The sequence below is a fragment of the Chlamydotis macqueenii genome, chromosome 1 (assembly GCF_036417535.1).
Source record: "Chlamydotis macqueenii isolate bChlMac1 chromosome 1, bChlMac1.mat, whole genome shotgun sequence".
NCBI classification, from domain to species: Eukaryota; Metazoa; Chordata; class Aves; order Otidiformes; family Otididae; genus Chlamydotis; species Chlamydotis macqueenii.
Genome location: NC_141556.1, coordinates 212,059,496 through 212,074,113, shown reverse-complemented (window position 1 = coordinate 212,074,113; position 14,618 = coordinate 212,059,496). Strand labels below are relative to the sequence as shown.

Sequence of the window (14,618 nt, the reverse complement as noted above, 5' to 3'; positions counted from 1 at the left end):
TTCAAAAATCACCTCTCATTTCTGGATTTGCTCTCACACGCTCTGTGGGGCCCTGCTGCATCAAAAGCATTTGATCCATCGCAGCGCAAGCCAGCACAGCTGCTGGAGCCAGTTCCCTGCGTGTGATGCTGAAGCGGGGTGCAAAGGAAGACGGCAGCAGGACAGGGCAGATGGAGAGCGTGTGCGTACACACATGAGGGGTAATGGTTTCAAAGTAGAGGGAGGTAGATTTAGATTAGATATTAAGAAAAAAATTTACACTGAGGGTCCAACCCCCCTGCAAGGAGCAGGGACATCTCCAACCACATCAGGTTGCTCAGAGCCCCGGCCAACCTGGCCTGGAATGTTTCCAGGGATGGGGCATCCACCACCTCTCTGGGCAACCTGGGCCAGGGTTCCACCACCTTTAGTGTAAAATTTTTTTTCCTAATATCTAATCTAGAACTACCTCTATTTTCAAACCATCACCCCTCATCCTGTCACACCAGGCCCTGCTGAAGAGTCTCTCCCCACCTTTCCTGCAGCCCCCTCTGGGCACTGGGAGCCGCTCTCAGGTCTCCCCGGAGCCTCCTCTTCTCCAGGCTGAACAGCCCCAGCTCTCTCAGCCTGGCCTCACAGCAGAGCTGCTCCAGCCCTCTCAGCATCTGCGTGGCCTCCTCTGGACCCTCTCCAGCAGCTCCACGTCCTTCTGCTGTTGGGGGCTCCAGAGCTGGAGGCAGCGCTGCAGGGGGGTCTCCCCAGAGCGGAGCAGAGGGGCAGAATCCCCTCCCTCGCCCTGCTGCCCACGCTGCTGGGGATGCAGCCCAGGACGCAACAAGAGCACCTCTGAAGACTGACTCACGGAGTCATGCGAGCGTGAAGCTGATGGAAGAGGTAATACTTGGTTTGAACCTTTTCTACACTAATTACGATGGCCAACAGCAGCAGTCACTCTGATGGGAGGGCTGAACAAAAGCCACACAGCTGTCAACCGCGTTCAAAGAACCAAATCCCTAAGAGTTCATCGTTTTGGGGGCAGAACACAATCCATCCAGCAAGATGCATGGGCTTGCAGCTTTTCTAGGCCAGGATGCTTCAGAAAGTAAGCACAGCTGACTTAGACATTAAAAAAATACGCACGTTTGCCTGTTTCTCAGGGGGATTTAAACAGCAGGTGAGTGGGGCTGGTCTGTGTGACCTGACCCTTTTTGATTTCAGCTATTTAGATGCAAATTGCTCCCCCTCCTTCCCCCTCTCAACACCATCTGTTAGCCCAGAGGTTTAGACTGTGCCCAGGGTGTAGGTTTTGGGGGAGGGGTACATGGAGAAAACATTGAGAAAGTTTCAGTTGATGCCCCCGTTTCCTCTGGCGCACAGCTTAGGGGAAAAAAAAATCACTTTACAACTAAATTACAGTAGGATTTTTCTCTCATTCTACTGGACTTTCCAACTGATGCCCGTGGATTTCCTACCCTAGAAAGCATTCCTGGTCCAGCTTTTGGCCAACAAGCAACACCATATAGTGACACTTACAGAATCATGGAATGGTTAGGGTTGGAAGGGACCTTCAAAGCCCACCCAGTCCAAACCCCCTGCAAGGAGCAGGGACATCTCCAACCACATCAGGTTGCTCAGAGCCTCATCCAACTTACGGCAGGTTGCGATGGTGTTAGCACGGGGCATGAGCTGGTACTGCAGGAAGTACGAGAGATTCAGGGAATTAAAGTCTTAAATAATAACGATGAAGTCCTTCACTACAAGGCGCAGTCTTTCATGTTCTCTTAGTGCTCGGGAAGCTACCTCATCTCTGCCCAATTTTCCCCAGCGAACAGCAGTGTACTTTCAAGAACTGTTGAGAGATTTGATTCATTAAACACTTCACCCAGGGCTCTGGATTCCTCATAAAGGAAGGATTATGGGTGACAGCCCAGAGTGCACTTTCAGGAAGCTTGAAGATGACATAGTATTGGGAGGGGTGGCTGACAGATGAGTGTGCTACCACTCAGAGGTATATGGACAGGCTGGAGAAACAGGCCAACATCAACCTCATGAAGTTCAACAAAGGAAAATGCGAAGCCCTGCTGCTTGGGAGGAATAACCCCAGGCACCAGTACAGACTGGGAGCCAACCAGCAGAAAAGCAGCTGTGCAGAGAAAGACCTGTGAGTTCTGGTGGACATCGAGTTGACCATGAACCTCTAAAGTGCCTTTGCAGTAAAGAAGGTCACCACCATCTGGGCTGCATTAGGAAGGACATTGCCAGCAGGTCAAGGGAGGGGATCCTTTCCCTCTGCTCAGGGCTGGCAAGACACATCTGCAGTGCTGGGTCAAGAGCTCTCCTCCCCAGTAGAAGAGACATGAGAGAGTCCAGCAAAGGCACACAAAGATGATAAAGGGACTGGAGCACCTGACATAGAAGGAGAGGCTGAGAGAGCTGGGACTGTTCAGCCTCCAGAAGGACATCCAAGGGAATCTTACCAATGTGCGTAAGTACCTGATGGAGGTGTAAAAGACGGAACCAGGCTCCTCTTGGTGGTATCCAGCAACAGGACAAGAAGCAATAGGCACAAACTGAAATACAGGAAATTCCATTTAAACGTAAGAAGGACGGGGGGGACCAAACCCAAACACACCACAAAAAAAAAAAAAAAAGCCCCCACAAAAAAAAAAAACAAAACAAAAAACTTGTTTTTTTTCTAGAGGGGGATCCAAACCACAGAAGAGGTTGCCCAGAAAATCATGGAGTTTCTGTCCTTGGGGGTGCTCAGAACCCCACCAGACATGTCCCTGAGTAAATTATTCCAGCTGCCACCACCTTCAGTGGGGTGCTGGACTAGACCATCCACAGAGGCTCCCACAACCTCACCAATTCTGCAATTATAAAAAGTGGCGAGGAGACTCTAAAGGAGAAAGATAGGCAACACCATTCAAACCACTCATCTGAAGCAAGTGTTTCCAGTCAACAGCATCCAAGGCCTCAGTTTAGTGATGAAGAAAAATTAAAAGAGGTGGTAAGTGACAACGTTGAGCAGAAAATCAGTGAAGGAGTTGGGATCAGTACAACACCCTCATTTTTAGCTTTGACACATGGAGTACAGTCTTGGTACTTGGTAAACGCAAGCTTTTGTCCCAGTTCTCACACAGCCTTCATTTGTGATCTTAGAGGCACAAGAGGGAGGAGAAAAGAAGTGTGAGTACTTCTTGTCTGCTCTGCCCTCCTCCAATCAGTCAGTCAGGTCTTTAAAGGAAAGGCAATTCATGTAGTTACACAGCACATAGCGTGAAAAAAAAAAAAAAATCTCTTCCAGGTGCTTCTGCAAGTTCAGTTACCAAAAGAAACACATTCTCATTAAAAAAAAAAAAAAAAAGAAAAGAAAAAAGGAATTGTGTATGCAATCCTGATGGGAAACTCAGTGGTAGAGGGTAAAGGCGGGCATGGAGGGATGGGAAAACCCTTCCTCCCCCTTGGAATCCAGATGATGAGACAGAAGAGCCTTCCCAAGCTTGAAGTATGAAGAGGCAGAGACCAGCTAAGGAGAAGCGGGGAAGGAAGAAAATACAGCCTGGGCTTCAGAGCTTCAGCTGCAGCTGAGGAAGTTCTTGGGCTGGTCTTGCACAATGTTCAAGGCTGACACCAGGATGGGCTCAAGTAGACTTTAACGACAGCGCTCCACTGAGGTGAGCGAAAGGAGCTCTTACTTCAGCTGGGAAGACTTCCTGCCAGACAAGGTTTGCACAGCAATGTTATTTAAATGTGTTTGGGCCTTTTTCTTCTTTTGCTGTTGGGATATTTTTTGGTTTTTTGAGTGCTACCAACACAAACACAACATAGAATTATAGAATGGTTTGGGTTGGAAGGGACCTTCAAAGCCCATCCAGTCCAACCCCCCTGCCAGGAGCAGGGACATCTCCAACCACATCAGGTTGCTCAGAGCCCCGGCCAACCTGGCCTTAGATGTTTCCTTCTTCCACAGACAGAAGAAGCCAGAACAACATGTGACCTCAACTATTTGCTAATAGTCAGGAACCTCAGGTACCTACTTCCAAACTATTAACTTGTAAAATTTCTGCAATTCAGTACCTCTAACTGGAAAGCAATATTCTGACAAAAGTTGCAGGAATTCCATAGAAACATTTTCCTAAAAAAAAAAAATAAAACTCAACTATCTGAACATTTCAGTAAATTTGTGCTGATATTTGGAAATAATTTAAAGGTTTCATTTTTAAATAAAAGTGGTTCTATTTTCTCCATTTATGAAAAGTAGAGTTTTCAGCACACCGGCGTTTCCCGTCCAGACTGCAAATCTTCTTTATTCACCGCTCTAAATCACCAGCTGATTTCTGGTTCCAGATGTCTAGCGTTTCTCCAGCATCACTGAGAAGCTAAAGAAGAGTTACTGGAAATGTTTTTATTAATCCAACTTCTTGTTCCCAAACCCCAAGTATAAATTAAGGGCTGAAATCCTGCAGTTTGATCTGTCGTACAAGGTACAGGCACAAATTCTCAGCCTCCTTGATTTGAAGAAGACAGAAAGGTCATCTGTGATAGCTAAGGGGTACTTGGCCTTCATGCTAGCAAGCCACCCACTGAAAACAGTGGGAGTTTGGCCCAAATTAGAATTTCAGGATTTATCCCATAATGCCCTGTAACACTTCCCACACAGTACTACCTGACAGCTTCTGCAAATTGGCAAAATGTGAAGGACGTGCCGAAAATATCAGAGATGAGGTTTCCAAGGGTGTTATTTTGTAACAATTGAATTAACGATTGCGTGTCTGCATATGCGCATATTCTCCCAATTCCACATTAACAGGGTTTTTAGCACCCTGATTTTAAAAGCCCAGTGGCTAAAAACACATCTCCACAAGTTACTCAGTGCCAAACAAACTGGACTTCAAAGCAAAAAAACCCACAAAGCAGTTGCATCCAGGACATCACTGAACTTGTGCAACCAACCCCCACGTTTGGTTCCCTGCTGTTATTATAGAATCATACAATGGTTTGCGTTGGAAGGGACCTTCAAAGCCTATCCAGTCCAACCCCCCTGCAAGGAGCAGGGACATCTCCAACCACATCAGGTTGCTCAGAGCCCCATTCAACTTGGCCTTGGATAAGTAACACCAACAAGAGACAGATGCTTTTTTAGAACCTCTTTCCAGCACCACCTCCCAAATTGACATCTTCTCCCACAGATACCACCAGGACAGCCCTAGAACAACTGCTGCCAACCCCAGCGCAACCTGGGACAAGGTGGATGGGTTTAGAGCCAGGAAGCGTCAAGGTCCAAGAGCCAACTGATGCCCACGTGGTGTCTTTGCGCCCAGATCTAACAGCATGGATGCTCAGGAAACCAGTCTGCTACTGGTTGATGGCCCTTCCCATTCCTGTTCCATGCTTATCTGGTCAATATTTGCTTAGTTAACTATACGCCATAGTTGAACGTTTCCCCTGAGAGAAATATGGCTATCAGCCCTGTTTAACCCTGTTTAACCAGTGCCTGACCTGTAGCCTGCAGAGAGCCAAGCACCTCTGCCGTGAGGCCAGGCTGAGAGAGCTGGGGCTGTTCAGCCTGGAGAAGAGGAGGCTCCGGGGAGAGCTGAGAGCGGCTCCCAGTGCCCAAAGGGGGCTGCAGGAAAGGTGGGGAGAGACTCTTCAGCAGGGCCTGCTGGGACAGGACGAGGGGTCATGGTTTCAAAATAGAGGGAGGTAGATTCAGATTGGATATTAGGACAAAAAAATTTTACAATGAGGGTTGTAGAGCACTGGCCCAGGTTGCCCAGAGAGGTGGTGGATGCCCCATCCCTGGAAACATTCAAGGCCAGGTTGGCCGGGGCTCTGAGCAACCTGATCTGGTTGGAGATGTCCCTGCTCCTTGTGGGGGGGTTGGACTGGGTGGGCTTTGAAGGTCCCTTCCAACCCAAACCATTCTATGATTCCATGAAGCGGCATCCAGTTCATGTAATTCCACGAGCAGAGGACTTCGTACCGTGTCACTGCTCTGAATGGGGGGCCTGGATCCTGCCCAAAGTGAAGTCACCACTTTCACCGACAACAGCATAGGGTCTGCGGCATCTAATTCTGAACGGGATCCTTTATTTGGGTCCCCGGAGGCAGCAGGGGCTTGCACAAGACAGGATCAACACCTACGGTTCGAGTCAGATCCCCGTAAATAATCAATGCAGCAACTGGGAGTCAATATGTAATGATCTGGTACAGCCTCTTTAGCTGCCACCGCAGCTCCCTGACAACAACCATTAGAAAAAACCGCAATCAACACAAAAAAAAAAAAAAGTTTAAAAAACAGCCAAGGGACTGTGGCTCTTTCGGGGACTGAAACATGGCTCGTTTTGGAGCAAGAGTCAAACTCTGCACACGCGCCATTCCAATTTAAAAGCAGCGCTTAGTTAACAAGAGACAAGAATTCTTCCACAGATTAGTTGGTATGCTTGCATTTTACCCTGAAACTAGTCATTTTTTAAGATAATCCAAATGCAGGAGAAGGAAAGAAGCCTGACTCAAAGAAAAAAAAAAAAGAAAATCTTACCGTTGTCATGTTTATGACTCACATTCTCTAGCCAGGAAATCTTTGGAGCAAGCAAAAGCATGTCTGCCCTCCACTTCACAAACCCTTGCTATCGTAATCACATTTTCAAAATATTGCCTTCTTGAATGATGTAAATTAAAAGGCGTAAGTAATTCTCTGACACACTATTGAAAACCACACGCCAACACGAAACAGCAATTTATTGTGTGCAAGTCCATTAAACCATTACTTACGGCGTAACAAATGGCAACCACGCCGATACCACTGCCACCGCCGAGCGGAAAACCTGGGAAATTCCTTTTCTCTGGCCCCAGGAGAAGTCGAACTGCTCCTGCTTGGAGCAGGGTTTCGTCCTCCAGCAAGACTGCAGCATCTCAGCTAACACAGCAATTGTCCTGTCATCACCACACGCGCTCTATACTCAATAAAACCAAAGAGATCCTTCACTTCAAAAGTCATTTTTAAGGAAAAGCAGCGGCAAGCTTTTCAAACAATGACTGTGAAAGGGCAAAGAGAGGAGATTGTGCATTTATCTTGGTCAGTAAGGCACTCATTGCAGCAACCGTGAGCGAGGACAGTCGTGGAGGACTGGGGTTCACGGGCTACACCGAAATAGTTTTATTTTCACAGAGGGAATGCAGTTGTCGGTCACTCAGAAAGAGCCCCAAATGAGAAGGCAGGCTGACAAGCCAGAACAAGACACCCAGCTGGCGCCACAGCCTAGAAAAAAAAAAAATTGTTCTCTGCAGCTTTTTATTTCCCCTTCCTCTTCCAGAGTTAAAATTGGGATGGTATCAGTTCCCCTTTCCCAGATGGAGAGCAAACCAGATTTTGAGGCTTTCTAACAAGTCCGCGGAGCACGCCGTCAGAGCCTGCTGCTTCACACCTACGTGAGAGCGCTCAGGGCATCAGCAGGGTTCTCTTGGGATGGGAGCTGAGCCACAGTTGGATGGTCTCCAGGGGTATTTTAGGAGAACAGAATCAAATTGCCACACAAACACAATTGCCAAGTTTCAGTCTAACGTTACAGCAATTTGCTTGACGCGTTTTATTTCAGAGGACAGATTGGAGGAGTAATATTTTGTTGTTATTAACGTCCCAAGTCCCCTAATGGAGCATTCAGCTCTTTGGTAAGGGACAGGATTCCTCCTCCTTCAAGTTCTGCTTTTTACAACAGAAAGCATTAAAAATTCTTCATGCAGCCTGGGAAAAAAAGATTTGGATAGACTGAGTTTAAGATAGTCAGTGAGAAAGATGCAAAGCAGTACTCTTAAATTACCTTCTCCCTCCTAAAATCCACAAATTTGGAGCAGAGGACATTTGGCCCTCTGCTTTCTCTTCCAGAAGTCCATTCAGAAAGCCGGCCTGCAAGACATTCGCAGAGTATCTGGTCATTGCATTACCTGATGCTTTCAACTCTTGCAGCTTCCGCAGAGCTGAATCATCTGGGAAACATTATTTCCCTGCCTCCAACTCCACAATATTTAAGAGAGGTCAAATTCTGACCCCTTTTGAAAAGGCTGCCCAGAAAAACACGTGCAAGGTTACCCTGTTTCTATGCTGCCACCACCAAACCACCGTCTGCCCAGCTCTTGCCCGGTGCAACTCTCCGTCTCCAAGCCTTGCAGGCATCTCGCAGCATCACAGAGAATACGCTGGGACCATCCAAGCGCATCAGTACGCACTCGGACCATCTGTTAAACCCGCGAGGCATCCATTGTCAGAAGATCCGTAGAGTGGGGAGCCAGCGTTCAGCAGAGTACAATTTCCTTCTCGTTTCTTTTAAAAGATCTTTTGGTCCCCGTTCCCACAGCATTGGAACGTCACTTAAAGAGGACTTTTTCTCACAGCCCCCGCATAAGATTTCAGGTTTCAGAGTGAAGAAGCTGAGCTATGGAAAAAACAAGTCGCTTACCCATCTTGTTTACATCCCAGAGCGGGGAACTCAACCAGGCTTTTCAAGCTGGTGGACAGCACCTTCTCCACCAAACAAGGCTTCCTGAATGTAGGGTTAGAACCTGCCACTACCCAACAGACATGAGCAGGGAATCAACTCCTACTTTGTCGTAGTTCAGCCCTGATCAGGACCAGACTACGCAGTCTGTCTCTCGCTCCCCCCACCCTCCAAGAGAATAGGAGGAGATGATATAAGAAAAACAGCTCAAGGTTTGAGATAAGGACGGGGAGAAATCCTTAAAGTTACCGTCACGGGCAAAACAGACTCGACTTGGGGAAAACTATTCATTTATTTCTAAAATTAGCAGGAGAATGAGACAGGGAACAAGATAACCTCCCCCCACCCCTTCCTCTTCCCAGGCTTAACATTATCTCTACTACCTTCCCCTCCCGAGCGGCACGGGGTGGGGGGGAAGGGAATGGGGGTCGCGGTCAGTTCATCACGCGTTGTTTTACGCCGCTGTATCATCGTCGGGGGAAGAACTCCTCACACTCCTCCTCTGCTCCAGCGTGGGGTCCCTCCCACGGGCCACAGTCCTTCGTGAAACTGCTCCGGCGTGGGTCATCTCTTCCATGGGTGCAGTCCCTCCAGAACGGCTGCCCCAGCAGGCCCTCCACGGGCCACAGCCTCCTTCAGGCCTCCACCTGCTCCGGCGTGGGGTCCTCCATGGGCTGCAGGGGGATCTCTGCCCCTCCGTGGACCTCCATGGGCTGCAGGGGGACAACCTGCTCCACCATGGTCTTCACCACGAGTTGCAGAGGAATCTTGGCCAGGAGCCGCGTTACTCCTCCCCCTTCTTCTTCACTGACCTTGGCGTCTGCAGCCGTTCCTCACAACAGGCTGGCAGACGCCTCTCAGGATCCTTTTTACATCTTATTCACTTCTCATCTCCTCTCCACTTCTTGCAGCCAGGCCGGGCCGAGTTGGGCCCAGTCGGCTGCCCGGCGGGAGGCCAGAGGGTGAGGCCTGCAAGGCCCATGAGGCTCGCGCCTCCCCCTCTCTGCCCCCGCTCAGCTGCTTCACATCTTCTCCTCTCTTTTTCCTGTTTTCCCCTACTTAAATACGTTATCGCAGAGGCGTTATCACGGGACATTCTGCTACCAATTGGCTTGGCCTTGGCCAGCAGCGGGTCCACCCTAGGCCCGGCCGAGTCCACTGAACAAAAGGGAGCGACTTCTAGCAGTTTCCTACAGAAGCTACCACCTTAGGCCCCCCCTCACTAACAAAACCAGAACACTCTTGATTTGTTCAAGGTGTTCGTTTAAATCCAAGTAGCCACCTCTACAAAGACTGAAAGAATATTTTTCCTTATAGTGTAACAATCTGGTTTAGTAGAACTCACTATCTGGTTTGTTAGACTCTGCCCTAGCATCTGAACTGTGCCTCTTCAAGACTTCAGAGCAAACAAACCAGTAAAGTTTTAATCTACAAAGCAAGAAGATAAAAGAGGTTTATTTAAAGAGATTACAGACCCCTAAACCAATTACAAGAGCCGTGTCATTCTGTGACACTGTTCACAAGAACTGAGCTCAACCTTCACAAGTCTGTCATCTGGATTATTGTTTTTTTAAACATGAAAGGGTTGTATCCCAACACCGAGCTTCAAGCCTAAGAGCATTTCCTTCTGAAAATGATAGTCCACAGCAAAAAAAAAAAAAAAAAAAAGCTAAGGAGTGCAAAAAGCAGCTTCATACACCTGCTAAATAGATCTGATTCCAAGCACCAGCTTGATTACTAGGTTGAGCAGCCACCGACGCAGGAGGCACCAAGCAGGGGAGAGATGAGTCCCAGTCTGTAGTCACATGGAGGCACCAAAAATCCTTTTTTTTTTTTTTTTTTCCTTCAGTTCTCTGAAGTTCTTTCCTTTCTTGAATCTCTGGAAGAAGGGCACCATATAGAAGGTGGTGGATGCCCCATCCCTGGAAACATTCAAGGCCAGGTTGGCTGGGGCTCTGAGCAACCTGATGTGGTTGGAGATGTCCCTGCTCCTTGCGGGGGGGGGGTTGGACTGGATGGCCTTTGAAGGTCCCTTCCAACCCAAACCATTCTATGGTTCTGTATTTCCTCTAATTTCTCTAATGGAGTTCTCTTGGGATCTGTAAGCAGTAACTGTTGTCCTGTGGGACAGATTCTGCTCAAGTGATGCTATCGTTAGCCTGTTGCTTTTGCATTGTCATAGCTCTGGCCAACAGTGTTCTTGTTCAAGGCTAGGAGGTCACCCACAGAAGTGTGGCTTGCTCTTGAGAAACCACTCCAAGCCCCATGAGGCTGATGGAGTCAGTGGTTTTTGTGACTCAATAACGAAATGATCTTCATAGACTCTGCAGGGCTCTGAGGACACTGGTGAAATGTTTATTTCTGTCGCTACCCAGAGCATGATTGTGGAGTACTTTGTCTTACGTGTAGAGTAGGAAGGTGCAGTTCTTATGAACTCAAGCTCTCCTTTAAAACACGTTGTCCAAAAAGTAAGGGGAAAGGGGGAATTTGTACTTAAAAGGAATCTCATGCAAAGAGGAACAGAGCAGAAATCATAGAATGGTTTGGGTGGGAAGGAACCTTCAAAGCCCATCCAGTCCAACCCCCCTGCAAGGAGCAGGGACATCTCCAACCACATCAGGCTGCTCAGAGCCCCGGCCAACCTGGCCTTGAACGTTTCCAGGGATGGAGCATCCACCACCTCTCTGGGCAACCTGGGACACTGTTCCACAACCCTTATTGTGAAAAATTTTTTCCTAATATCCAATCTGAATCTCCCTCCTTCTATTTTAAAACCATGACCCCTACCACAACAGGCCCTGCTGAAGAGTCTCTCCCCACCTTTCCTGCAGTCCCCTTTTGGGCACTGGGAGCCGCTCTCAGGTCTCCCCGGAGCCTCCTCTTCTCCAGGCTGAACAGCCCCAGCTCTCTCAGCCTGGCCTCACAGCAGAGCTGCTCCAGCCCTCTCAGCATCTTATTTTTGCAGAAATCCACTCACGCACACGAATGTAGAGAAGGAAATGGCACAAAGTTCTCAAAAGCTATTTCGCATGCTCCTGTATTCGTTACAGAAACCTGCAGCACCACAGACTTTGCCATAAACATTGACCACTCATAGAATCATAGAATGGTTAGGGTTGGAAGGGACCTTCAAAGGTCATTCATGTACACACCCCAAGCTCCGGGCAGCACGAGATGCCTGCCCACGCTCCAAACACACCACCCATGGCAGCGCAGACCGATCTACAAAAAGAAGCACAGAGCCAGGTGACAGAGATTTCAAGGCGACAGCTCTGCTTCAGCAAAAGCTTGATAGCAGCCCCAGTTTCCTCTAAAAACGAAAGGCTTCAGCGAGACAATTCACGTGATTAAAGCCACACAAAGTCCTGAGTCACTTGCTGGGTCACCATCCAGCTGCTTCTAAGAATCTGTATGCAGGCTGCTTACCCAGAAATTAACCTACTGCCTCGGAAAGCGTCGCTTAATTTAGAAGAGTGATTACTTACAGCACCTGCTGCAAGCCTCACCGCCTTGGATACGCCAGCTCCTCCAACATTAATGCTACGTCTTCTGAAATTATTTACATAAGTAATTAAGGAAAGAACTAAAAAAAGAACACGAAATGTGTAATGTAACGATCAGCTGGGTTATCAGCAGCGACTGAAACTGTAATTTCCAAAGCAAACAGCCTGAGTACTGGCAGTCTGAGCTGGTCGCACGGTCGGTCCTCGCGGCACTCGCATCCTCAGGCAGGCGTAACCAAGTTGTGTACGTGCGTGGCACCAGCACCTCAGGAGAAGCTCCGCACAGCAGGAGAACCTTTGCAAAAGAGGTGTCCTGGCTTTAAAGCCACATTACCTGTTGGCTTTGAATCTAAAGCCAAATCCACAGTAGGCTCGTCATGCAAGTGTCATGCCTCTGGCAGCAACCAAGTGCTGAGGTCAGCAGGCAAAGGAGGAAGGAAGAGAAGCGATGAATGGAGGACTGAGGAGGAATGGGCTCAGTTACAGAATCATGGAATGGTTTGGGTTGGAAGGGACCTTTAAAGGTCATTAGTGCAAACCCCCTGCAAGGAACAGGGACATCTCCAACCAGATCAGGTTGCTCAGAGCCCCAGTCAACCTGGCCTTGAACGTTTCCAGGGATGGGGCATCCACCACCTCTCTGGGCAACCTGGGCCAGTGTTCCACCACCCTCATGGTGAAAAATTTTTTCCTTATGTCTGATCTGAATCTACCTCCCTCTATTTTGAGACCATTAACCCATTACCCCTCATCCTATCACAGCAGGCCCTGCTGAAGAGTCTCTCCCCACCTTTCCTGCAGCCCCCTTTAGGCACTGGAAGGTCGCTCTCAGGTCTCCCCGGAGCCTCCTCTTCTCCAGGCTGAACAGCCCCAGCTCTCTCAGCCTGGCCTCACAGCAGAGCTGCTCCAGCCCTCTCAGCATCTGCGTGGCCTCTTCTGGACCCTCTCCAGCAGCTCCACGTCCTTCTGATGCTGGGGGCTCCAGAGCTGGACGCAGCGCTGCAGGGGGGTCTCGCCAGAGCGGAGCAGAGGGGCAGAATCACCTCCCTTGACCTGCTACCCACGCTGCTGGGGATGCAGCCCAGGGTGCTGTTGGCTTTCTGGGCTGCAAGTGCACATTGCCTGCTCATGTTGAGCTTCTCATCCACCATCACTCCCAAGTCCTTCTCCTCAGGGCTGCTCTCCATTCATTCTCCGCCCAGCCTGGATTTGTGCTTGGGATTGCCCCAATCCACATGCAGGACCTTGCACTTGGCCTGGTTGAACTTCATGAGGTTGGCATGGGCCCACCTCTCCTACCTGTCAAGGTCAAGTTCTCAAGGTGTTAGTCCTTCTCCAGAAGCTTCTGTTCACATCCACATATGGGGACTCAAAATAAGTCCACGGACCCTGGTGGGATGCACTCACGACTACTGAGCAAGTCAGTAAATGTAATTGCAAGGCCAGTCTTCATAATTTTTGATCGTGGTGATTGGGAGATGTGCCCTTGGACTGGAAGAAAGCAAATGTCACTCCTAATCTTCAAGAAGGATGACTCAGGGAACTACAGGCTGCTCAGCCTCACCTCGATCACTGGGAAGGTGATGGAGCAGCTAATTCTGGAAACCGCTGCCAGGAACATTAAGGACAAGAAAATCATCAGTAGCAGTCAGCATGGTTTCACCAAGGGGAAGCCATGTTTGACCAACTTCATAAACTTCTACATTGAAGCAACTGGCCGGGTAGAGTAGGGGAGAGCAGTGGCTATCATCTACCCAGACTTCAGAAAGGCCTTTGACACTGCCTCCCATAAAATCCTCATAGAGAAGCCACTGATGTACAGGCTGGATAAACAGTGAGGTGAACTGAAAACCAGCTGAACAGTCGGGCCCAGAGGGTGGTGATCAGTGTCATGAAGCCTATTCGGAGGCCAGTCACTAGCGGTGTATCCCAAGGGGGTCCACCAGTTTATCGATGACACCAAACTGGGAGGAGCGGCTGACAGGCCAGAGGGTCTTGCTGATACACCAGAAGGACCTTGACAGGCTGGAGAAATGGGCCAGCAGGAACCTCATGAAGTTCAACAAGGAGAAGAGCAAAGTCCTGCACCTGGGAAGGAACAACCCCAGGCACCTCTATACGCCGGGGGACATCCAAAGAGAAAGCATCTCTGGAGGTCCCTTCCATCCTCATCCCAGTTTGATTCCGTGAAATGCATACAGGTGTCGAGAAGAGCACTTCCAATGGTTTCACAAGGCAGTGCAAATCTTTACCTTATCTGTAACTACCAAATGCATGTTTTTATTCCGTTTGAAAAACAATGACGTTTCAGTAATGGTACTGAGATGTTGGACGCTTCCTTCCAGGGGAAGAAAGAGTCCAGAATTAAACATGGAACTCTACTACACAAGTCTGTCTCAGCAAAGAGTTGTCCCGCTCGCTCACGCGCACAGAAGTTGGAAGCGATTCACATTTGAGGGCTCATTTCTGTTGCTAATCAAGACAAAGGTGATTTGCAAAAATTCAGCTGGGATCTTAAAACCCCCTTACATGAATTCAGAAGGACTTCTCGGCAGCTTGAAGACATCTAACAGACTACGCCTGCTTCTTCCCCTGCCCCATATATATAAGCTATAAAAGCTGCAAGCAGCCTACACAA

The 14,618-nt window shown here is 48.8% G+C and overlaps 1 protein-coding gene across 3 annotated transcripts in view; it reads right to left on the bottom strand.

Moving 5' to 3' along the window:
• The window catches only part of PAK1 (p21 (RAC1) activated kinase 1), a 77,890-nt gene that overhangs the window by 45,692 nt on the left and 17,580 nt on the right, over positions 1 to 14,618 (bottom strand). Inside the window, exon 1 of one of the 3 annotated variants that reach the window (XM_086739724.1) lies at positions 2,473 to 2,551. The exons of 1 other annotated variant lie outside the window; for it this stretch is intronic. The gene's annotated coding sequence lies outside the window, so the exon portion shown is untranslated. Of the gene's footprint in view, positions 1 to 2,456; positions 2,552 to 14,618 lie in introns of those variants that run through there. One more of the 3 variants, XM_086739726.1, reaches the window with a different exon arrangement.